Here is a 26,526-nt window from a genome sequence, read left to right as displayed (position 1 = left end):
TAGCGCTTGCAGTGCTGGAGACCCCGGTTCGATACCGACTACTGGTGCTGTCTTTACGGAGTTTGTAGGCTCTCCCCGTGGCCTGTGTGGGTTTTCTCTGAGATCTTCTGTTTCCTCCCTCACTCTGTAGGCATACAGGTGTGTAGGTAAATTGGCTTGGTAAATGTAAAGATTGTCCCTAGTGTGTGTAGGATACTGTTAATATCCAAGGGGTAGGCCATTTAGAACGGAGATGAGGAAGAACTTTTTCAGTCAGAGTGGTGAAGGTGTGGAATTCTCTGCCTCAGAAGGCAGTGGAGGCCAGTTCGTTGGATGCTTTCAAGAGAGAGCTGGATAGAACTCTTAAGGATAGCGGAGTGAGGGGGTATGGGGAGAAGGCAGGAACGGGGTACTGATTGAGAGTGATCAGCCATGATCGCATTGAATGGCGGTGCTGGCTCGAAGGGCTGAATGGCCTACTCCTGCACCTATTGTCTATTGTCTATTGTCTATTGTCTATTATGTGGGGATCACTGGTCGGCGCGGACCCAGTGGTCCGAAGGGCCTGTTTCTGCACTGTATCTCTAAACTAAACTAAACTAATCCAAGCATGCAATCCCTTTCTTCACTCTGTTTCTCTTTATCCATGTGATTTGACATTGAATTCACTTATTCTAATTCACACCTGCTTTTTATCCTTACTCTTTCATGAGCCTTCAACATAATTGGTAAAGAAGCAAACTCATGTCCCAGTTCCAGCAAAGCTAACTGAACCAATACCTTTGATGTTTAAACAATTCCCTCATATAAACACAATACCTTAACTAGACAGGAAATATCTAATTAATGTCAAGCACCATAAAATGCCCTGTCACAACTAATTATGGCCCTGCATCTTTCATTCGGATGTCATGGTCGAGGAACTTTCTTTTCAAAGCAATTAAATGCGATGATGTGCACAGCCAGAAAGAGTGGAGTTTGCAAAATCAAACTTTTAAAAGTGGTGTTACGAATATAGAGCTGGCAGGACCTCTACCATAGTGGAAGAAAGAGGAGCAGTCAGGACCATGAATTGCCCAGAGAACCAGCACAGGTCGGATGGACAACTTCATGCGCTTCATTATCATGTGGCAACTATCAGGGTGACCAGATGTGGGCAATATTTACAGTCCTGTCAAACAAATCGGAAGAATAAATCTAACTAAAACAATATTTTGCCCCTCAAGTCTCTGGGTCCCACTTTTCTTTCCTTCTCTATCAGCCATATACATTGAAGCTGAAATTTTAACGATCAAATCATTTCATAATTGTAATCTATATTACTGTCCAAATAGAGCAGGATGGAAAGCATTAGGGCTCTACAATATATTTAAAACAAAACAGCCACTGGAGACCATACATTGCAGAGTCTTCATCTCACGAAAGATCTCACACTTGCCTGATCTCTTAGTCTGTGAAAATAATTTAAAACAGTGAGATATTTGATAAAGAATGACATATTAAATTTGAATAAAAGCAGATCAGCAGAATTACTCATTGGTGGTGGATAAAGACATGACATTAAGGAAAATATCCCAGAAATCCATTTACTTCTCATGTTGCTAGGAGTATTAATGTGGAACATATGTAAACCAATAGTGATTGGCACTGGTGTCGTATTTTAAGAAGTAGGCAAATAGACAGAAAAAAATACTCAGCAAAGGTCACTTCACAACGTCAATCCATTCTAAGCTATATAATCTGGTCCCTGTTTCAATATGAAGGCAAATAGAGTCATCGAGTCTTAGTGTGTGGAAACTGGCCCTTCGGCCCAACTTGCCCATACCGGCCAACGTCCATCTACACTATTCCCACCTGCCTGCATTTGGCCCATATACCTCTAAACCTGTCCCATCCATGTACCAGTCTACATGTTTCTTAAACATTGCGATAGTACCTGCCTCAACTACCTCCTCCAGCATCTCATTCCATACACGCATCATCCTTTGTGTGAAAAGGTTACTCCTAAGGTTCCGATTAAATCTTTCCCCCCTCATCTTAGAGCTATGACCTCTGGTTCTTGATTCCCCAACTCTGGGCAAGAGACTGTGCGTCTACCCAATCTATTCCTCTCATGGTTTGCTTCTCTTCACCGGTTGAAGCAATGAGTCACAAAGTCATATTGCAGATTTATAGGACTTAGGTTATGGGAACATTTGGAGCATTGGGTGCAGTTCTGTTTGCCCCATTACATGAAGGATTTGGACGCTATGGAGGAGGTGCACCAGAATGCTGCCTGGATTACAGAGTATTAAAGGCAAGGGGAGGTTGAACAGGCTTAAATGGTTATCTATGGAACACTGGAGACTGAGAGGATACAATTATAAATTGAGAGGCGTAGATCAGTTTAACTTGGCATCATCTTTGGCATGGAAATTGTGGTTGAAAGGCCTATTTCTGTGCTGTACTGTACTATGTTCTATGTTTTAATATGCATTAGCAGATCAAAATCATTTGTTGCAAAGGACGGGAAAAGTTAAATTATGCTTTATTTGATAAGTTTGCCATGAGCTGCATTGATCTCTGCTATTTTGCAATTCTATGCAATATGAATGTCCATAAAAACGTGTTATGTAAAATATCTGAGCTACAGAACTAGTGACTTTTCTGGTGAACGAATGACTGATGAAATCTCTTTCTTTCAACTTTAGCTTGGCTAATCAACCAGTGCGTGCGAGTGTGCAGTGTGTGCGAGTGTGTGTGTGCACATGTGTGTATGCGCGCATATGTGTGTGTGTGTAACGATTTTTTTTGCTACAATCTTTGATGGCTCGATGTGGATCATCATTTATGGAATTGCCTCTCTAAACTCAGTAGAATAAATAAAGAATATAGATCAGTTATATTTGTTCTATTGCTAAATTCACTTTGAATAACTGACTGTTCTTCAGACTGAGTTGCGATGACTCACGATGCCATGTTTTTCCTTATTCACAATGAGGTAGTAGATTTATGACTGAAGTTTTTGAAATAGTCATTTTCTTCCTGAGGCGATGAGGTATTGAAAACACACAGATTGTGCAATTATAATGCGATCCTTTTCTTTGTCCTGGGTTTTAACTCTTTCCAGTATAGAAATTGGAATGTTGTTTTTATGGAGCTTGGAGTAGTTTAACTAAAATAAATGCCAATGCCTGAATACTCATAAAAACAATCAACAAGTGCAGATACTGCATATCTGCAATAAAAGTGGAAAATACTGGAAATACTCAGGAAGTCGCACAATGTCCATTTAGAGAAAAACCGAGCTAATGCTTCCATCCAGACCTGAAAAGGTTAGAAATCAGACGTTCTGAAATATGTTTACTCAGCGTTGAACCTTGAAGGTGCAGCATTCCAAGTTAGAAGCTGAGGTACTGTTCCTTAAGTTTACATTTGACAACATCAGAACAGTTTCAAAGGTGAAGGTGTCAAAGTGAGTTCACAAATTGAAGTGACATGGAACTGGATGTCCAAAATGAGTAAAGGACGTTCCAGAAGTAAACATCTAAATTCATTCAAATGTTCCCCCTGGGCAGATGTAGTCATGACCACATCACCAACAGCACATGCAATACACTTAATTGAATGTGAATTGGTGCTTCAACTGGAAGGACTGTTCTCTGATCAGAGAATGGCAAAATATAAATGGGCAGCCTTGTGGAGAGGTGCAATGAGAAGAGAGTGGGGATTCAGTTTGAAAAGCAACCTTCCACCGCCACCCTCTGTTTCCACCCATTAAGCCAATTATGTATCCAGACAGCTAACTCGCGTTGCATGCCATGTGATCTACCTTCCAGAGTAGCCAACCTTGTTGAATCTTATCAAAGGCCCTACTGATCACCACATAGACATGTCTACATTGCTCCTTGCCCTCATTAACCTTCTTGGTTATTTCTTCAAAAAAGCTTAATCAAATGTGAAGGAGACAATCTCCCATGTACAAAACAATGTTAATGACTATCCAAATGCAAATACATCTTATCCTTCAGAATCCTCTGCAGTAACTTACCTACCACAGATGCAAAGCTTACTGGGTCTATTGTTCCCAGGTTTTTCTTTGCAGCCCTTCCTAAATAGAAACACAATATGAGCCATCCTCTAATCTCCCAGCATCTCACCTGTGTCTACTGATGATTCATATATCTCAGCCAGGACTTCTGCACTTTCTTATCTGGTTTCCCACAGTGCCCTTGGATATATCTGATAATGCCTAGGAGATTTATCTATCTTTATACATCTCAGGAAATTCAGCAACTCTTCAATTATAATACCAACTGTCCTCAAGACATTCACTGTTATCTTTCCCAAATTCCCTTGTCTTTATGTCTTCCTATGTGGTAAAAAGAGAGAAACATTCATTGAGGACCATGCCAATTTAGCATGGATGACCTCTGCGATTTAAAACCTCACCTATGTCTAGCTTTTTCTAATTCTGGATAAATGTCATTGACTTGAAATGTTATCGCTGTTTCTCTTTCTGCAGATGTTGCCTGACTTGGTGAATGCTTTCACCATTAGCTATTTCACAAAAACACTTATCTCTAACTCTTCGTCAATCCACACTCATTGCCACAATGCAGGCTATTTCCTGCATAAATTGCCTGTTCACTAACAACACTTTGAAATGCAGAGCATTACAACATAATTTCTGAGCATATTTTTCATTGCAAGTCTGTTAATTAATCAAAGTAAATATTTACCTGCTGCCAATTACACAAAGTGTGTGGGTGCAGTGAACTGTGTGGAGAATGTTAATAGACTTCAAGGAGATGTAGATGGACTGGTGGAATAAGGGGAGAGGTGACAAATGAAATTTAGTGCTGAGAAATGCAAAATGATACATTTTGGATAAATGAGAAAAATAAATTGTAAAGTGGGTATACAATAGAATCAACTGTTTGTTTGTGTGCATAAATTATTTAAAGTAGACAGAGAAAGAGAGTATAAGAGCAAGCAAGATATTAGGAGATCTAAATGTGGAGTATCATAACCAGTTCTGAGTGCCACATATTAAGAATAACAAAGGCTTTAAAGTGGGTGAAAAAGGACGAGTGAAAATGAGATTTAATAAAATGATGCTAAATTTATGGGACTTAGTTGTGTTGGGATATTATCTCTGGAAGAGAGGAGGTTACAAGAGGATCTGAGAGAGGTAATTAAATCATAAAGAGGAATAGATAGGGGTAAGGTTGGAATGTATTCAATAGCCTAAAGGACTTTTGAATCGGGAAGGTGAATGGCAAAAAGGTTAAAAAGCAACATGATAAAATACTGTTTTTATGTAGCAAGTGGTTATCGCCTGAAATCCACTGCCAGGAATGATAGTGGAGACATATTTTACTGTTTGAAAGAGAGCAGGATGAGTACGAGAAAGGAAATAATTTATAAGGATGATGGGAGAGGGACGAGCTGATTGCTTTCACACAGATCCAGTGTGGGTTATAAGCATTGTCTGAAGAAGGGTCTTGACCCGAAATGTCACCCATTCCTTCTCTCCTGAGATGCTGCCTGACCTGCTGAGTTACTCCAGCATTTTGCGAAATAAGCATTCTAAGATGGTCATTTAGAGAACAATTTTACAAACACATTCCCAAATCTCTACAATTTGATTTAGTTGTGTCCAAGAAATTGCGCAGATATCCCAACAAACAGGCTCGCATCTTGTCCAATTTCAGGAGTGGGCTAAAAATGATCTTCTTTTGAAAGGATCAGCAATTTGCTACAAGATAGATTCCAGAGTGATTTCCCGCAGGCAGCCCTAGTGAAGCGGAATAGGGCGCTTTGTCCCAGCGGGAGAATTTAACAGCCTCTTTATTACTGCATTTTACCCAGAACAAAAGTCATCTAAGGCACACCATGGCGTAATTTAGTCTTCACCTCGGAAGATAAACAATGCATTATTGGATATCATTATATTACTTAAATAGGTGCCAAAATACAACTTGATTTAAACTCAGCAAGAAAAAAAGATTAGAAAATGATTAGAAATATATTTCATTCCATTTTCCACTCCAGTGAGAATCTTGGGGGAAAAAATCACTTATCGAAGATTTAGAGATGATAGCATCCATCTCAAACAAAATATTCCTTGTGACAAGCAGTTGTGCATCATTATGCTCCTAATTTAATAAATTAGTATGTTCACGAACAAAATAACTTGCCAGAGAATGCAATACTCAATGGGGCTGAGTAATAATTCTGCTCAGTGCACTGGTATGGAAGGTAATGGCAGTGGCCTGAGGAAAGCTGAAGATGTTGAATCTTAAACAAAATGTTTAAAGCGATGGAAAAGAATGCTGACCCAAACACAATTGTTTCATCAATAGTCAATCAAACAGTGATAATGTACACACACACACTTTTGTTTCTGCCTCTTCCCCGCAACAAATTGTTGAATTCAGTAGCAATATATATATTAAACTAAATGCAAGGTAGACACAAAATGCTGGAGTAACTCAGCGGACAGGCAGCATCTCTGGAGAGAAGGAATGGGTGACGTTCAGGTTCAGACCCTTCTTCAGACTAAATGCATGCTTCTTCTTGCTCTATCAAAGCCCACGTTCCTCATCTAGAGGACTCAGAACTTCATAATTACCCAAAAATGCACATGCCCCCAGAATGTTAATCATCACAGCCCCTTTTCCAAATCTGGGACTGTTTACTCCAGTTATGAAATCAACAAAAACTTCCATGTGACTGCTGAACAATTCTGTCAGTAAAAATACAAGAAAGAGCAAAATTATAGATCAAAAGCCGCTCTTCAAATATCAATAAATGTTGATGGTCTGTCATTTCAATATCTGTTTCTGAGGATGCTCCCGGCAACATTAAAGATGTCATGTTGGATTCAATGCGATTTTGTTCAGAGACCTCGTTTCACGCACAGTGAAAGTGTGCATCAAGGTTACTGGAAGCAGCAAAACTAATGAAGTAGGTTATACAGCCTAAAAGACCTGTCCATAAATCTGTAAGCCTCTGACATTTGGCTGCCTGCAAGTTAGCCATCAGTCAAAGTTGTCAGAATTAAAAATAATCCTTTCAAACATACGTTTAAGTTCATAAGTTATAGGTGTAGAATTAGGCCATTCAGCCCATCGTCTACTCCGCCATTCAATTATGGCTCGTCTATCTTTCCCTCTCAACCCCATTCTCGTGCCTATTCCCCATAACCCGACACCCGTACTAATGAAGAACCGAAGGACCTGCTTCTGCGCTGTATCCCTGAAGTCTTGAGAGAAATAGATCGGGCAGATGCACAGATTCTCTTGCCCGGAGTAGGGGAATCGAGGACCAGAGGACATAGATTCAAAGTGAAGGGGAAAAGATTTAATAGGAATCTGAGGGGTAACCTCTTCACACAAAGGGTGGTGGGTGTATGGAACAAGCTGCCAGAGACGTTAGTTGGGGCTGGGACTATCCCAACATTTAAGAAATAGTTAGACAGGTACATGGATAGGACAGGCTTGGAGGGATATGGACCAAGCTGCAGGCAGGTGGGACTAGTGTAGCTGGGACATGTTGGCTGGTGTGGGCAAGTTGGGCCGAAGGGCCTGTTGCCACACTGTATCACTCTATGAACCGATGACTAAAATAAACATAACATCACCTAAATAACTTTAACTCCTCAATCAAATAGCATAGATAGGGTAGTCAGTCAGAACCCTTTTCCTAGAGTGGAAATGTCAAAGACTAGCAAGCAGAGTTTGTGAGAGGAGCAAAGTTTAAAGGAAAGTTTTTTTTCTATACACAGAGGGTGGTTGAGTGCCAGGTGTCGTGGTGGAGACAGGAAGTTAAAGGTCTGTAAGAGGCTTTTAGATAGATGCACAGATATGCAGGGAATGGGGGCAGATGGACGATGTGCAAGCAAATAAGAGTTGGTTTTGGCACCTTGTTCGGCATAGGCAGAATGGACCAAAGAGCCTGTTCCTGTGCTGTAGTGTTCGATGTTCTGAAAATACAACTGAACATACTTATACCTTTTCTCTCCATTTAAATGAATAGGCTCCCAGGTCATATTTGGAAGTTGGAACTGAATCTGAAAGCTGCTCCATTGCTTGGGAATCTCAGTAGGTTTTCTGTCAAGAGGGATTTCATGGAGAGATCAGAGAACATTCATAAAATAGTTGGAAGAGGTCATTTATGACATTTGGGGCATCGTAATAGGTACAGGAATCCTGAAATATGTCATTATTAGTGCAGAATTGCCAGCAAAATACAGGCTGACTGATTATGGGTCTTGTGATAAAATGATCGTCCTATGTTCCTGGCCTGAAATATCAATCGAATACTCTATATTTCAGGGCAAACATGAACACCTATTTGTGGAACCAACAGGGCTTGTTGCAAGAGCAAATGATGATAATCAAGGACCTTCTCAAGAACAACATGCTTTCAGCTCTCACAATCTGAGCTCGAGAAGATTTTAATGCCCAACAAACTGGACCAAGACAAAGGTACATCTTTCAAACATTTTCCAGAGTTGTAAATTATTGACAAGTAACCTTAATTTGGGGTATGTTGAAACAAGGAGCACGGAAAATGGAACAAACAACTCAGCGGGTCAGGCAGCATCCCTGGAGAACATGGATAGGTGACGGTTTGGGGCTGGATGCCTCCTCAGACTGGTTGGTCCCGACCTGATACGTCACATATCCGTGTTCTTCAAGGATGCTGCCTGATACGCTGAGCAATTGTGTCTTTCCTCAATTTAGGGAATATTTTCTTCCATTAATCACTTCTCTACATTAAAAACCTCTCAATTACATTTGAGAAAACAAATTGTGGCTGACATATTTCCAAAATTAAACACTTCAAACAAATTTGTAACATTTTTTTTCTAAAATTTTACTGGCATGTTAAAATTATCAGCATTCAAAAAGACAATACAGATAAGTTGATCCAAATGCTATCTCTGACATTTGGATCAGCTGATTTTTAGCAGCATTTCTGCAAAGTGGTGACAATGTTTCAGGAATATCAAAAACAATGCACGAAACCGAATGTGCAGACAAATTGCCGTTTTGCCTGGAAGGACCGTTTGTGTCTTTGATTTATAGAAAGGGACGTGTTTAGAGGCAGGTGTTGTCCCTTCTGTGGTTGTATGCGAAAGCTCCATGAGAAAGAGATAATGGCAATCGAGATGGGAGAATGAACAAAGGAAATTTTCCCTTTGAAATTGTTCCTTTGTCTCACTATCCAGGAACCAAAAGACATTGTGCAGGTGAGAAAATGATTAGCTTGTATTTATACCACTTAATGTTTTATTTCTTCCATCCTTTTGTATTGTGTTTCCAATGTGCTTTCTGTTATATTGGTGAAAGCAAATGCAAATTGGGGATGGCTTTGTTGAACACTTTATTTTAGTACACAAGGGACCATAACCAGATACCTTTGTTAAATCAATAAAACACTCTTGACTGGACTCTTGATCCTTGAGTTATAAGAAGAGGCTGGGTAGCTTGGGACTTTTTGTTGGAGTGTAGGAAGCTGAGGGGGTAATCTTATTGAGGTGAGCACGATCATGAGAGGCATGGATAAAGTTAATGTCCAGTTTTTTTTCCTCCAAAGTAGAGTATTCCAAACCTAGTTTACAGTGAGAGGGGAGAGATTTAAAAGAGATCTTGGGGGCAACTTTTTCACTCAGACAGTAGCCCAAATCTGGAATGGACTGTCAAAGGAAGCTGGATAAACAGAAACAGAAAATATACGGATCAGAAAGAAGTTAGGTGGCTAGGGGCCAAATGCAGGCAACTAGCCCAATTTGGGAACTTGATCTGCACGGACAAAATGGGCTGAAGGGCCTGTTTCCATGTTGTGCAACTCTCAGACTCTATAACTATGTTCTATTCATTCCCGAGTTGAAATAGTGTACTCATTTCTAAAAATAGTTTTCTCAGTGACCACAAAATCCTAAATATTTTCACGCCAACAAAATAGTTTTGAATTATGATTTTTGTTTTATGATACAGGGCATCCCATTTGTGCACAGCTTGCACTTGTGCAATTCTCACCAGTTTTCATAAAAATCCTTTTGTAGCATTTTGATGTTGAGTGAGTAATATTGGCCAAGGCACCTGGGACAATGTACCAGATTTTCCTTCAAGTAGCACAAAAGAGATTGTTTACATTAACCCAAGAGAGCAGATAGGGTCTCCGTTTAATATTTCAACCTAAGGTTCTTCTCTTCTCCCCCACCAATGAATGTGCAGCACTCCATCAGCGCTGACCTGGAAATGCTAGCCTACATTTTCAATCCCTGGAGTGAACATGCTGATAATAAAAAAAAGCTACAGAAGCTCACAAATTCCTTAACATTTGTATGCATTGCTTGTAAGATTGGTTGATCTGATTCCACAGTTATTACTAAAATAAAATTTGTGGTAATATATACATGGTCTATATTCAGAAAAGACTTATGGCTTCATTCAGGACATCTGCATTCACGAGAGAGGGAGCTTTATGGACAGCTCGTTGGCCACAATTGGCTAAATACAGGAAGAGAGTGAATTACTCAAATTGATGAAAGTTAGCAATAGATCTCGAAGTAGACTGCTGTCTGAATCGTTATATTTCCACCACTTACTGAAATGCATTCTTTTGGAAATCAAACAGGCAGTAACAAGATTTGTGGAGTGATATCACATTAGAGAGCAGTGTTCACAGTGAACAATAATGCATCCAAAAACAGAAAGACTTGCATCGTCGTACAGAATGAGCAATAAAGTGGCAAATGAATTTCAAAGTAAATAGTCTGACAGAAGAAATAGTGAGGGCAGTTATTCCTTGGAAAATAACTCAAAGAAGGACTGAGTCATATATATTCACAAGCCAAGTATACTATGACAATGTCTATGACCTACAACCACAACAACCTGACCGCGGGAGAAGACGGCAGGAGAAGGGAAAGACATTGTGGCCTTCCATCACAGTGAGGAGAGGACTGGAGGAGACTCACTGTGATGGATGTTTCTTTGATGGATGTTTCTTTTTTTGTGTGTTTTTGGGGTTGTGTAATTTTAATGCCTATTTAATGCTTTTATTGTTGGACTGTGGGTGACTGAATTTCGTCCAATTTGGATGACAAATAAAGCTATCTTGAATCTTGAATCTTGAAATGACCTATGATACCTGATCTCCAAAATACATCACCACTTTCCTTCTGCTGGAAGTGATTCCAAAGAGTTGAAGATTTTTCTACCCAGGTTCCTCAACGCGTCAAAGAGTCAAGTGTCACCTTTACATCCAGGGGCAATAAACTCTAGGAGTTTATTTTTTTGTCCTAATTTGGGTCAATGCTGTGATGTGATGTGGAGTTGAATGATTTTGGCAAGACCCAAATTGGACACAGTGCTTTCTATTACTTTGGTCATAATTTTACAAATTCATTGAGCTCAGTGGCAAAACTCTTTTGATGTAATTTTTATGTAACAGTATTGTTTAATCATAAATAAACCTCCAATGCTAATAGCATTTAGGAAGCCAATCAAGGTTTCTAACCCACATTTTGATCCACCAAGCATTTAAATGGCATAATAATTAATACAATTAGAATCAGAAACATTAATTAGAATTGATTTACATATACAAAAGTTCATTATTAAGATGTTAGTAGTGGAAGGAAATAAAGAATTCAGATTTTCAAATGAAGCTTTACTCAATTTACATTCTGAAAATGGGCATGATTTAGGTAGAAAGATTGAGTATGCTCTGTAGGTTAAGGGAAAACATAAAGGTCTCCAACTCAATGTTTACTTCAACCTTTGTGTGAAAACAGATTTGTAAAATATGATATAGGCCATCATGTATAATAAGGGTTAGACTTTACTGATTGAAAGGTATGGTGTTCAAACAAGGCATCATAGCTTTGGAATGAGGTCATGGCAATCAGGCAGGGAAAATGATGGCTCCTAGACATAAAGGAAGAATCAAGGCTAGACACATGATGTAAATATGAACAATGCCAATCATAAAAAGCTGTCTAATTGGAAGTTGTTTGATTGAGACTCTAATGACGCTCAACAGCGTCAACTTCAACAGCCTGACCGCGGGAGAAGACGACAGGGGAAGAGAAAAGAGATTCTGGCCTTCCATCACAGTGAGGAGGTGACTGGAGGAGACTCACTGTGATGGATGTTTCTTTTTGTTTGATTGTGTATGTTATTGCTTATTTTTATTGCTCTTATTGTTGGACTGTGGGTAATCTTTCATTTCACTGCACATTTATGTGTGTGTGACAAATAAACTTGACTTGCCCCCTTGATTGAAGAATGTGGTTATTGCATAAAATCGGCACTGTTACCTTCTAAACTTGACTGAGCAATGGTTTACTCAAACTGAGGGAAGTACATAAACTGACTGTTCTGGCAATATCCAGGTAGGAGGTGAAGTCTTTGGCTTAATGTTATTAAGAAAAAAATGAAAACGCCTGCCAGCTTTTCTCTCAATCTTGTCTCGTAATCTGTTATCTGAATTTCTGCTGTTGTGTATGAAGTGTCATTGATTGTCTCTTCATACAATATTCATCTCACGAGGACTGCAGGTAATTAATTTCAAAATTCAGCATGTATGCTCAAACATAAAAATCAAGACAACACTGTCCAGGAGAACAGAACTAATTTGATAGTCCTTTCAAATAGCCGGCATATTCACATTGGGTCAAACTCTCCTTTGAGCTGTAAGATTATGATTTTATAATTATTAATCTACAGGACGCTGTGTGACAGAACTCAGTAACAGAGCACTTAATTCCAAATATGGAAGAACTAAGTCAAGTTATTAATAGCAGAATCATTGATGGACTCTGAAATTTATTGTTTCTTTCCATCTCAGACGTATCATATCATATCATATCATATCATATCATATCATATCATATATATACAGCCGGAAACAGGCCTTTTCGGCCCACCAAGTCCGTGCCGCCCAGCGATCCCCGTACATTAACACTATCCTACACCCCCTAGGGACAATTTTTACATTTACCCAGCCAATTAACCTACATACCTGTACGTCTTTGGAGTGTGGGAGGAAACCGAAGATCTCGGAGAAAACCCACGCAGGTCACGGGGAGAACGTACAAACTCCTTACAGTGCAGCACCCGTAGTCAGGATCGAACCTGAGTCTCCGGCGCTGCATTCCCTGTAAAGCAGCAACTCTACCGCTGCGCTACCGTGCCATATAACAGATGGCATGGTGCAAACATTGCAAGAACTGAATACTTTTCTCATCATGACACTCTGCATGACTCATCTGGCTTACTTTTCAATTCTGTTGATGGACAAGTTTGAATGCCGAATGAAAATTTCAACAAGAACGGTTTGAGAAGATAATAGAGAAAATGTACCTGAGAAATGAAGCCAAATAATCATCTCTGAGCAACTCTTCACAGAAAATAACAGATAATTCAATATGTCCTCCAAAACAATTAAGTAAATTTTTATTTCTTTAGAAAAGGCCAAAAAACATAAACACATCTGTTTAATCGGGTAGTAGTTTGCTTGCACTTTTGCTCAGTTTTCTGGGACTGCACCTTAACATAAACACATTTAAAATTTGGTATTCATATGAGAGACAGGGGAAACAGTTTTTGTCTGGAATTGTCAGGCATGAATGCTTTGCCATTCCCAAGTGCAGGCAAAGAAAATTGGGGTCATGTGTGTTCTAAATTAAATCATTTAGAAATATGACGCATTGTACACAACCTTTTCAAGATGCTCATGCATAGTTACTTGGTTCAACATTTTCATTAATCTTTATCACAAAATCTACATAGAAAGTAGCACAAGGTTTCTGTTAAGAAAAATGATATGCATTTATTTCATTCTAGGAATTATGAAGAGAAGTCATCCCTAAAACAAATCATGAAATGTCAGACTTCAAACAACCAGACTGAGAGGATGTCGACAGATATACAAAGTGTTGTTTTACACATATTTTTCTAAAAAAGTATAACTTTTAAAATTGAATTGCTTTATCAATCAAAGATGTAAACCTCACTAAATAGTTTTACTAAACTCAATGTTGAGCTATGTAAAATTGTTCTTTCATACTTTTACATTCGTTGCTTTATGGTATTTTAAAGAACAGTCGATTAGATTTTCTTGAGGCACATGGTCTTTTTGCACCACAAGATGACATACAAAATATTAAAATAGTAATTAGTCACTAGAGCACTCTCAGTCATTTAATAAGTTCATTGCCCCTGATCTTCCCCTCAATTCCACTTTCCTGTCCTATTCCCAAATCCCTTGACTTTACTACAGCCTAAATATTTGTCATCTGAGCCGTGAATATATTCAATGATTCAGTTCAGGCAATTCTCTGTGGTCGAGACCGTAAAAGATTCTTAATATTGTTGAAACACAATTTCACTCTGCACCCCCACAATTTCCTTATATATGTATTTGATGTCCCAGTGCACGAAAATAGTTGGGTGTTTAGTCATCTTGTCCATCACTGTGCAAATCAGATGTCGCTTCCATGATATTTAGACTTTCATTTGTGGTTAAACATGCACACGTGTGGTAGAAACGCTCATTAGGAGAAACCATGTGGGTCACAAATAATTATGAAGGCCCAAGTGCGAGAAAAAAAGGTATGCTCCAGTTTATTAAACGGCACATTACTTGAGTCACATTGAGGAGTTCTTACTGAACCTAGCCACATAGACAGTCCTGGTATCTTTCATGAGAAGTAGCCTACAGTGCCGAATGCCAGCAAGCCATGAGAAAGCAAAACTGCCTCATATTCGGTCCACTATCTGAAGCAATGATTTCCATTCAGAACCGCCACTTTGCAAATCCCTGCCACGAGAGAGGACACACTCATTTATTTTTCTGTTTTATCACACAATTTTGGAAGTAACACGAGATTACTGTGCATAGTCCCACAGTAAAACTACAACAATTACATGCATGCCTCATTGCACATCATACATGGAAGGATATCACTCTCCCCACAGCCTCCATACAATTGGCATGGGCCCGCTGTGCCCTCAAGCTCTTAAGAACTTCTTGCCTGATGTGCTTGCGGAGACCACACAGGTGGAAGTGAAGCTGAACCAAAACACATATTGCACTGAATTTTCTGAACTCACAATATCCCATTTAGCTGATTTTTTAATGAATGTGCGACCCTTACGAATGGTTTTTGAAATGTTTCATCCATGTCTCGGCATCATGCACAATTATTTAAATAAATATCATATGCAATTTGAGCTGTCACCCCTCAATTCCACTCCTTTTCAATCATGTCTACTTGGTGCGAGGTATGCATCATGCATTTGAAATATTTGCAAGTGCTTTTCTTGATTAGATGCTTCGGAAAGATTTTTTGAAATTAAAATTATTTTTAAACTTATCAAGATAAATTCTTTTTAAACTTATCAAAACCTGTTGGCCTGCTAGTGAACGATATTCAGAAGATTGGAACAGCAAATAGTGGAAAAGTAAGATAAATAGGAAATGAAAGTGTGAGGTGCTGCATTTTGGTAGGACAAATCAAAATAGGACGTACAGGGTAAATGGTAGGGAATTGAGGAATGCAGTGGAACAGAGGGATCTGGGAATAACTGTGCATTGTTCCCTGAAGGTGGAATCTCATGTGGATAGGGTGGTGAAGAAGGCGTTTGGTATGCTTGCCTTTATAAATCAGAGCATCGAGTATAGAAGTTGGGATGTAATGTTAAAATTGTACAGGGCATTGGTGAGGCCGAATCTGGAGTATGGTGTGCAGTTCTGGTCGCCAAATTATAGGAAGGATGTCGACAAAATGGAGAGGGTACAGAGGAGATTTACTAGAATGTTGCCTGGGTTTCAGCACTTAGGCTACAGAGAGAGGTTGAACAGGTTGGGTCTTTATTCTTTGGAGCGTAGAATGTTGAGGGGGGACTTGATAGAGGTTTTTTAAATTTTGAGAGGGACGGACAGAGTTGACGTGGGTAGGCTTTTCCCTTTGTGAGTGGGGAAGATTCCAACAAGGGGACATAGCTTCAGAATTGAGGGACAAAAGTTTAGGGGTAACATGAGGGGTAACTTCTTTACTCAGAGGGTGGTGGCTTTATGGAATGGGCTTCCGGTGGAAGTGGTGGAGGCTGGCTCGATTTTATTATTTAAGAGTAAATTGGATAGGTATATGGATAAGAGGGGATTAGAGGGTTATGGTCTGAGTGCAGGTAGATGAGACTAGGTCAGGGAGAGTGGTCGGCGTGGACTGGTAGGGCCGGACAGGCCTGTTTCCGTGCTGTAGTTGTTATATGGTTATATGGTTATATGAAAAGAGAAATTATTGATGTACTCAGCTGGTCAGGCATAAATTGGGGAGAGTGAAATAGCTATTGTTTGAGGTCAATGATTTTTCAGTAGAACTGAGAAAAGTTGGAAATCAGATATGTTTCAACCTGTATAGAATAAAGGGAATGTCTCTGAATGAATGGAGAGTACAGGACATTGAATGGTACATGTGGTGGTGGAAATTGGCTGAGGGGCAGGGACTGTTGAATATGTGTTGATGGGATTTGATTTGTCTGGAAAAGCAGTAAATCGAAGATGCATCGAGTTCAGTGGAGAGAGGAATGAAGTGTTGGAGCTTTTGATCTTCCTATTGTCATTAATCTCCTACTGCTTACAACTCCTCCAGACACGTCACTTGCGATTTTCAAGCCTTTAGCACCATTCTTCAACCAATACCACTTGTCTCATTTATTCGCTCTTGGTCTCCATCCAATTGCAGATATTTCCTTTGTTCTCTTCATCTCTCCCTCTTCTCTTAAAATGTGTATGATTTCCAATTTTTCTCATTTTGATGAAAGTTTATTGTCCTGAAACATTAACTTTCTTTCGCTCTCCTCAGATGCTGCCTGGTCTACTCAATGCTGTCACAAATTTTGGTTAATATTTAAGATTTTTACCTTCTATGTACTTTGCTGGGAGATCTTCCGACCAACATTTATCAATGATTGGAAACCAATTTGCCATTTAGGCTGCAAGATGCAAAGTTATATTTGGGCAATTTTGACTACACAGCATTTACGATCTATCTGTAGTCTTTGGCATAGGTTCCCTTCTAAATAGCCTTGAGCAAGTTGCAAGAGCATTTGAAGTGCCGTACATCGCACATCACGCCACTTCAGCTTTGCAGAAACAAGTGTTCTTTTTTATCGACGCGTAATTATATTAACAACAAGGTCTTGGGTGAACATTTTCATTGTGATTCTTTGCAAATAAAACCTGCTTGTGCCAAGAATATGCAATTTCTGGCACGTTTTATAATTACAATCGACCCACACCAGTTACATTGAGAAAGCCAGTACTTACCCCTGCTCTTTTTATGGCATTGGTGAGAAGATGGAGAAGAGGAGAGGAGTGGTTCCTGTCAGTATGGTATTCCGAACACTGTAATGAGAAAGACAAAGCAATTAGAAATCTCTTGCTGAGAAATATACAGCATGGTCCATTGTTTCATAAATAATATTTTTTATTTAAATTGAACATACATTTTCCATTTAAATGCAGATTTCATAATCCACCTTTACATCCACTCAAAATACTGTTTCCCCCACTTGGTTAAGGCACAAGAGGGCTCTGTGGCAAAAAGCAGACAATACTACTTGTCGGGAAATGATTTCAAACACAAAGTACAACTGACTGCTAATTATGTTTCGATGGCTTCAGTGTTTTTCGAAAGGCCATGGTAAATCTAATTGATGGAACTAATAACTAAAAATAGTATTGCAGATTAGCAATTAAAATTTGCATTTGCATCGTCATTCCAGTTCAAAAGGGCACAATTTCATTCTGAATCTCGATGAAAATAAAATGTGTCTGAAAACAAAAGGCTTGTTGCTCATCTACGACACGAGCAACAGATCTACAAGTCACAGCTCTCAATATAATCAGCAAGCTTTCCATGTGAACATTAATGGTATCATTACGAGGTATTATTCCTGGAACATTAATTTTCAATGTCAAATGGCAAACATTTGAAATACTGATTGCAGGAAGATGAGTGAAGGTTAAAATACCTGGATAGCAGTGCATATATATATATATATTTTAAACCTTGCACATAAGGAAGGGCTCATTCACTTTACGTTAAATAACTCAACTGAAAATTGTCATTGCAGTACAGAATGAGGTCATAAAGCCCATACAGTCTGCACCGCAGGCAAAGAACCAATTCCTCTTTTATCTGCTTGGCCTGCAGCCTTATAGATCACAGCACTTCAAATGCCTCGTTGTACCGTTTTTACATTGTGCTGTGCTTCTGTCTTAGAGTCTTGCACACACCGGCCAACACGACCCATCTACACTAGTCCCACATGCCTGCTTTTGGCTCATACACTTCTACACCTGTCCTGTCCTATCCATGTACCTGTCTAAACGTTTCTTAAATGTTGTGATTGTACCTGCCTCAACTACTTCCTCCGGCAGCTCACTCCAAACATCTACTACCTTTTGTGTGAAAAAGTTGCTATTAAATCACTCCCCCTTCACCTTAAACGTTCCCCCCTCACATGTCAGGCCAAGAATTTCAAACACATCTCACCACCTAGATGAAAAGAATGTCAGTACTCCTCCAATCCCTCTTCCAATTACTTTCAATCGGTTGTGGATTCCTCTACAAAATGGTACCTCTCCTATACAATCTACTAATTTCCATAGAATTTTATATACCTCAATTAAATATTCTGATTCTCCCATACATAACTTCAACTAATTCAAATAAACCAATCACTATCGTTTTATAGACATAGAGTCATACAGTTTGGAAACAGGCCCTTCGGCCCAACTTCTTCACACCGGCCAACATGTCCCATCTACACTCATCCCACCTGCCTGCATTTGGCCCATATCCCTCTAAACCTGTTCTATACATGTACATGCTTAAATGTTTCTTGAACGTTGTCCCTCACCTTCAACCTATGACCTCTGGTTCTTCATTCCCTTACTCTGGGCAAGAGGTTCTGTGCATCTCCCCGATCTATTCCTTTTCTGATTTTATACACCTCTATAAGATCATCCCTCATCCTCCTGCACTCCATGGAATTGAGCCAGACTACTCATCCTCTCCCTTTAGCTCATCTAACCCTCTAGTCCTGGCAACATCTTCGTAAATCTTCGCTGTACCCTTTCCGACTTGACAACATCTTTCCTATAACATGGTGAACAGAACTGAACCCAATACTCTAAATAGGGCCTCATCAACATTTTATATAACTGCAACATGACCTCCCAACTTCTATACTCCAGACTGATGAAGTCCAATGTGCCAAAAGCCTTTTTGACCATTTACCTACCTTGCATGGTCTTTTTTGAGACCCTATGGATCTCATTTGGACTTAAAGTGAGAGAGGCCCTAACAAGACTGGGCTCACCCCAAGATCCATTTGGAGATTTTTCCCTGGGGATTACCAACTTTATGTGGTAGCGATTGCTTATCATAGTTGAGGAGTTAGTTGTAATGTTGATTTCAGCATCCATTGACTGCCTATCTACAGGGGTGAGCTCACAATGCTTAACACGTAAACAGTCTTGACATGTTATGGTTATCAGCAAGTTGGGGACTTACTGTGTTTTTGCTTTGTACTTTCTATTCTGCAAGCAACATGTTTTTTTTAATCAATAGCACTTGATTGTCATATGTGCCTAGGTACTGTGAAATTCTTTTTTTTGCATACAGTCCAACCAAAATCTTACTATACATAGGCACAATCATTCTCAAGTAAAAGACTCCAAATGAGATGAAGCCTTCAACATCTTCCCAACCCAGAGCATGTTATTTTTCTCTGGATGTCTTCAAGGTGCAAAGATTTGAGAATAAGTATCCTAGTACTAGTACAAGTATCTGAGAATAATAAGAGTGGCTGGGATAGTTAATAAGTACCAAAGTGATAGGAGCAGAATTAGGCCACGCGGCCCAGCAAGTCTACTCCGCCAATCAATCCTGGCTCTTCTATTTCTCCCTCCTAACCCCATTCTCCTGCCATCGCCCCATTACTCCTGACACCGCACTAATCAAGAATCAATCTATTTCTGCCTTAATAGTGAGCAGTGACTCCACTAATGGTACAGATCCAGTACAATCTTGACCAACAATTCCTTCTCCCATTCACATCCTCGTAGTGTTGAATTCTCTCCATCTATCTCGCCCATCACTCAGACCCAATCCACCCACATTTGCTATTGATGGGGGAGGGGGGGGGGACGACGACTAGAATGGAGACTGTCATGAACTTGCTGCAGTCCTTTGGCTCCAGCAAGAATGGTCAATTCAGTAGCTGGTGATTATCTGATATGTTTCAGGGTACCTCATATCTGAATTGATGGAATAGGAGACTGTCAGTAATGCACTAATAAGAAATTAAGATATGCAATTCATCATTTACTAGTCTTTCATCTTCATCTTGCTCTCATGATCAAGTAATTTTCTTTTGTTATGCAAATTGTCTATACCATTTTGGAATACTACATATTTAAACATTTTGCATTAAAATGCAATCATAGCACAAAACCCAATTTAATGCAGATAATTGTAATTTTTAACAAGTAATTACATGAGCTAGAGGCATTTAATGACAACGAAAGACAACTTTACGAAGAAAATTGGACATTGATGGTAAGAAAAAGTCCGATTTTCATAAATTCCTATTATGTGCAATAAATTAAAACTAAAATAAATTACTTCTGCTGTCAGCCACATTGTGAATGGGTGGTGGAATTTAAAATAAAGTAAAATATGAAATTGAAACATATCTGACAGCATACAGTACCAGTATTTTCAGTGAACTGGAAAACTTTTGTACTACTCTGCAGATGGATGTAAGCTTCTACCCTTTCCTCTGAGTGAAAGAATATCAATAATACAACTTCATCTGCACGAGTCAATACATAATTATTCTGTGGTCATTATTTTGTACGTTGCAGATATTTTTTATTTCATTGTAGTGACATACGTCAGCAATAGTGGATAAATATTATTGATTATGATATAAATGTCAATGAAAGGTTGAAAAAGATACATTACTTATAGACTTTGATTTAACAACATCTTACGTTCTGCCAAAGCCAGCATTATGTGCAGTAAGTGATATCTTTTCCACGTTAAAATAATTTGATGTTATATACAATAGAGAGTAAGAGGTTTAACCCATGCCACCTTGATTTTGGGTTTGAAGCAGACATCAAAGAAGAAACCAACTGTCATGTGAAGTCCACAAGAATGTATCATGGCCAAAGGAGGTACCTGAGTGCCCAAGACACTGGACCATTCCATCGCTCACATGCTTGGTCTCTTTGAACAGGATTCCAAATCGATATGCTGGTTTTATAACCAGAAAGCCCTGGTGTCTGTGCATATCTAGCAGTAACCTAACATGTCCCACACTGAGTCCAGTACATGATCTGAAAATGGCCTAATTGAGTGTTTCCACTTGCAGGATGATTTTTGGCATTTGCTACTTGAAAGTTCTCAAGGTTTTGGAAAGGGCTTTGAATGTGTATTGGTATAACGTTTTGATGTGGTGAAACTCGTCTCGTCCAGATGAGAAGGAAGAGATTCAGATAAATTTGGAGAGAGTTGATTTGCAGCCCCTTTTCCTCCCACAACCTTTTACAATCTAGATAATGTTCAGGTGGGCTCATAAAGAACCGCTCGCCTATTATTTCTGTTTGTAGATTTCAAATATATGCATCACTTCCTGCAATAGAATAGCAAAAGAGCTTTAGTCAAAATCCATCGCCAAATCTACCTGAACACACACTGCTCAGATTTGCTCTGGTATCAACCCGACAAAATTGAATGAATGAATGAATGAATGAATGAATAAATGAATGAATGAATGAATGAATGAATGAATGAATGAATGAATGAATGAATGAATAAGTTTATTGGCCAAGTATGTGCATATACAAGGAATGTGCCTTGGTGCTCCGCTCACAAATGACAACACATACAGTTAACAATTAAGAATAAAGCATAAACACATCAAAACAATAAGGATACAACATTACGGTCTAAACATGTGGGTGAAAATAAACCAGAGCAAAAAAGAGACTACAGACTTTGGTTATTGAATAGAACTGACCATGCAAATCTGATGAAGACCAACCCACCTACACTTCTGTCCCAAGATCAGAAAAATACTTGGGATAGGGAAATTTTCCAATCATATGGCATGAAATGGCTCCTATGATACGAAATTTCAGTCAATCTGAAGTAAACCTTTCAAGTGCAGTTCTTAGTGGGAATCTTGTATTAGAAGTTAGGCTGCTATGTCATATAGGTATGAAAAATCTCACTGTACTAGCTCTCCTGCGTTATTCCTCTGGAGAACCATCATCATAGTATTTACACTGATTTTTCCCCAAAAAATTGATTCCACCCAGTCAAAATATGATTGACAGAAGGATCGTTTTACCTAGTTTTCAAAAAGGATGATGGAATGCAATGTTGCATTACCTTCATTCCTGTTTTATCAGTGGATATGGGTTATGAAATGTGAATGGATATTTGTGCATTGTTATGGAACATGTTAAAGGAATATTGTCATACTAATGTACATTAAAACTATTTTGAATCTCCTTCTTTCACCACTGAAGTTAATTTACAAACGTGCCATTATATTTCAAGTCAAATTTATTTGTCACATACACATACACGATGTGCAGTGAAATGAAAGTGGCAATGCCTGCGGGTTGTGCGCAAAAAGAATTACAGTTACAGCATATAAATAAAGTTAATAAGTTAACTTTGTGGGTCACCAAGTGATTTCACCAGGAGTCTTGGTTGAAAGAAATGTTGCCTTTATGTGAGAGATTTGATAACGTCTTTCCAGTATAATTGTGAAACATTTTAAGTAATAGCAACTGCATGTGTCTCCAATAAAATGTAAAATTTTTCCTCTGAATTGCATCGGTAGACTATGCAAAATGTCACTTGGTCTCGTAGACATATGCTGCTTTTACAAAAAAGATTCTGAGCAATTTGAACCAATGTCATATTTAATAAAGCAATCAAATAGAATTCCAGATTCTGTATTATCTTGTGTCTCCAGAAAAAAAAATGTGCAAGCACCTGATACGTACTATGCTAAAATATGTCATGATATTGGTTCAACAAATAATAAAATTTTATTCCAAATAACATCAATAAAATCAGTGTGTCACAAAATCAAATGACTCATTCATTGCCTCTTCCTAAGTACCTCATGTATTTGAAAGGTGACATTTCCCTGCTAATTTATGTAGGAAGCAATTCCACAGTCATAACGAGATGATTTCCTTTTAAAGGCCATTAGAAAAACACATAATGCCCTTTTAAGAAGATTATGCATGCCACTGCAATATGTTTTACTATCTCTCACAAAAGATTGAGTTTGGCAGGAAGGGCTGTTTGGGTACTTAATGTTGATGGGCCTTGCACTGAGAGCAATCACATCCCCACCTGACATCCAGATATGCACATCATGCTGCAGGAGTCCCTGGACAGTAGTAAGAACTTGGCTGATATTTCACCTCCCAAAGCCAAAACGATGGAGGTTGAATTAAAATCGTATCACCACCAAGGATGGGATTAGGACACTAACAGCAATAGGAAATCAGACCTCCTCTCTGTGGTTCAGCGATACACTGCCATCTGGAAGGCCTTCAGAGCTATCATTTAAAACGTCTATAAAGGATCCATCTCTAGTCGGCATGATTTAACTATTCCAATGCTAATTCCCTTCAACAGAACAACCAAGATAATACCTAATAAATGCTTCATTCATTGTCTTCCAAAGTATTTAATTTTCCTTTCCAACCTCACTAACCAAATAGCTTTCTCCATGTTTAATAATTCTTAACAAAATGAAAATCTGCACATTTCAGATTATTTAAAACAATCAAAATAATAACAAAGAATAGTGAATTTTTACCAAACAGTGGACCAAATAAACGCCTTCTCTCTCACAACTTCCTTTCTGCTATATAAAGGAAAGAACTGCAGATGCTGGTTTACACCAAAGATAGACACAAAATGCTGGTAACTCAGCGGGACCGGCAGCATCTCTGGATGGAAGGAATGGGTGACGTTTTGCGTCGAGATCCTTCGGAGAGAGAGATATGGAGATAAGGTGGTGTGAGGTGTGAAAACCAGACATCAATAATGCAGTTTAAGGAAAATGTAGAATAGATCATTGTTAGCTCGGAGAAGGTCACAACAGAGTATACAGAGATAAAATGTAATTGCATGATATTGTATTGCAATTAATTTATTAGCAAAGGATGTAAAAACATAAAAGGAATTTGATTAGCCATACAGTCACACCAAAAAAGCAACGGCACACAACCACAAAAATGTTAACATAAACATCCACCACAGTGGTTCCCCCACATTCCTCACTGTGATGGAATGCAATAAAGTTTTGTTTTTAGTTCAGTTTAGAGTTAGAGGCCCACCGAGCCCCCGCCGACCAGTGATTCCTGTACACAAACACTATGTTGAAAGGCTGGAGCGATTGGGCTTGTATACACTGGAATTTAGAAGGATGAGGGGGGATCTTATTGAAACATATAAGATAATTAGGGGATTGGACACATTAGAGGCAGGAAACATGTTCCCAATGTTGGGGGAGTCCAGAACAAGGAGCCACAGTTTAAGAATAAGGGGAAGGCCATTTAGAACGGAGGTGAGGAAGAACTTTTTCAGTCAGAGAGTGGTGAAGGTGTGGAATTCTCTGCCTCAGAAGGCAGTGGAGGCCAGTTCGTTGGATGCTTTCAAGAGAGAGCTGGATAGAGCTCTTGAGGATAGCGGAGTGAGGGGGTATGGGGAGAAGGCAGGAACGGGGTACTGATTGAGAGTGATCAGCCATGATCGCATTGAATGGCGGTGCTGGCTCGAAGGGCTGAATGGCCTACTCCTGCACCTATTGTCTATTGTCTATTGACTATCCTACACACTAGAGCCAACTTACATTTTTAATGAAGCCAATTAGCACCTGGAAAAACACCAACGGGGTCACAAAGTCTTATCTTCTTCTTCTCCCGAGGACGGGGCAGCCCAACCATCCGCAGACAGGGCGATCGAAGCTCCTACAGCCAACGATCAAAGCTCCTGTGTCGGGGCGATCAAAGTTCCCGCGATCGGGGCGGTCAAAGCTCCTGAAGCTTGGAGCTTCCGAAGTAGGTCCCTAACCAAAGGACCACGGGCTCCACGATGTGAAGTCCGCAGGCTCCCGTGGTTGGAGCTCCCAAAGTCGATCCCTGACAAAGGGATCGCAAGCTCCACAATGTTAAGTCCACAGGTTCGAGCTCCCGAAGTCGATCCCCAGCAAGAGGCCACCAGCTCCACAATGTTAGGCCACAGCGTGGACAAAGATACGATACGAAAAAGCTGCATCTCCGTCGAGAAAAGAGATTTAAAACGTTTTCCCCGACCCCCCCCCACATAATATAAAACAAAAGATACACCAAAATATAATTTAAGAACAGACTAAAAACAACAAAAGTAGTAAAGGACGAGACAGACTGTTCGTGAGGCTGCCATCATCGCCACCTGGTGGTCAGGGGGGGGCAGTCAGACTGGTCAGAGAACTAGGAAGGGGGAGAGATGGTTACTTGAAGTTAGATAAGTCAGTGTCCATACCACTGGAGTGTAAGTTGCCCAAGCGAAATATCAGGTGCTGCTCCTCCAATTTGCCCTGGGCCTCACTCTGACATTGGAGAAGGCCAAGGACAGAAAGGTCAGTGTGGGAATGGGAGGGGGAGTTAAACTCTGTTACAATTCTTTACTCTTCCAAGCTTATTTGAAAATAAATGTAAAATATATCCATATTTAGTTTTCAGAATGGCAAATAATCATGGGGAATAATGCATAATCTGGTACTCGGGGGTGAATGCTGAAGATGAAGTGGCCTTGGGTCGACAATATGGTACTGAATATTGTACTGAACATCTAACATGCACCAACATTCAAAGCTTGCCTCTACCTGTAAAATCTGGGCATGCTTCAAATTCTTTAGGGGTATTTTGTCCATTTAACTGAAAAAGGAACTTTAAGTCCATTCTAGAAGAAAAAAAAATCCTGCAATTAGCATCGTCCTTTCGATTATTGAAATGTCATCTCACATTTGTGGGATGCTCACCTACTTGCTAAGTAACTTTGCGAAGAAAATAACTGGAGAATGGTATTAGTCTGAGTGGGATACAAATTAATTTGATCCCGGTTTGGATCTTAAATTCTGTCCACTTCTTCCTTCACTCTTCAGCTATCTTCACTATTGCCAAGGGAAAGTTTTGTTTGACTCAGTCAGTGGCTGACAAGATAAATTGTAGTATTACATCGAAGGAAGAAGCCTATAAAGTTGCCAGGGAAAGGAGTAGGCCTGAGGATTGGGAGTACATTAGCACTCAAAGGAGGATCAAGAAAAAAGGCAAGACAGACTATGAGAATGGACTGACAAGAAAGATCAAAATGGACCGCAAGATCTTTTAGAGACACAAGAAAAGGTAAAGACATGCGAGGGCAAGTGTGGGCACCTCAAATACGGG

At 39.4% G+C, this 26,526-nt stretch overlaps 1 protein-coding gene across 3 annotated transcripts in view; it reads right to left on the bottom strand.

Moving 5' to 3' along the window:
• LOC144601918 (contactin-4-like) overlaps nt 1-26,526 on the bottom strand; it is a 1,542,817-nt gene that overhangs the window by 1,067,351 nt on the left and 448,940 nt on the right. For all 3 annotated transcript variants that reach the window (XM_078414484.1, XM_078414490.1, XM_078414489.1), the window contains exon 3: nt 17,314-17,391. The gene's annotated coding sequence lies outside the window, so the exon portion shown is untranslated. The remainder of the gene's footprint in view (nt 1-17,313; nt 17,392-26,526) is intronic.

Source organism: Rhinoraja longicauda, chromosome 17 (genome assembly GCF_053455715.1).
Source record: "Rhinoraja longicauda isolate Sanriku21f chromosome 17, sRhiLon1.1, whole genome shotgun sequence".
NCBI lineage: Eukaryota > Metazoa > Chordata > Chondrichthyes > Rajiformes > Arhynchobatidae > Rhinoraja > Rhinoraja longicauda.
The sequence above is the reverse complement of the archived record's forward strand: the minus strand, read 5'-3'. Positions and strand labels throughout refer to the sequence as shown.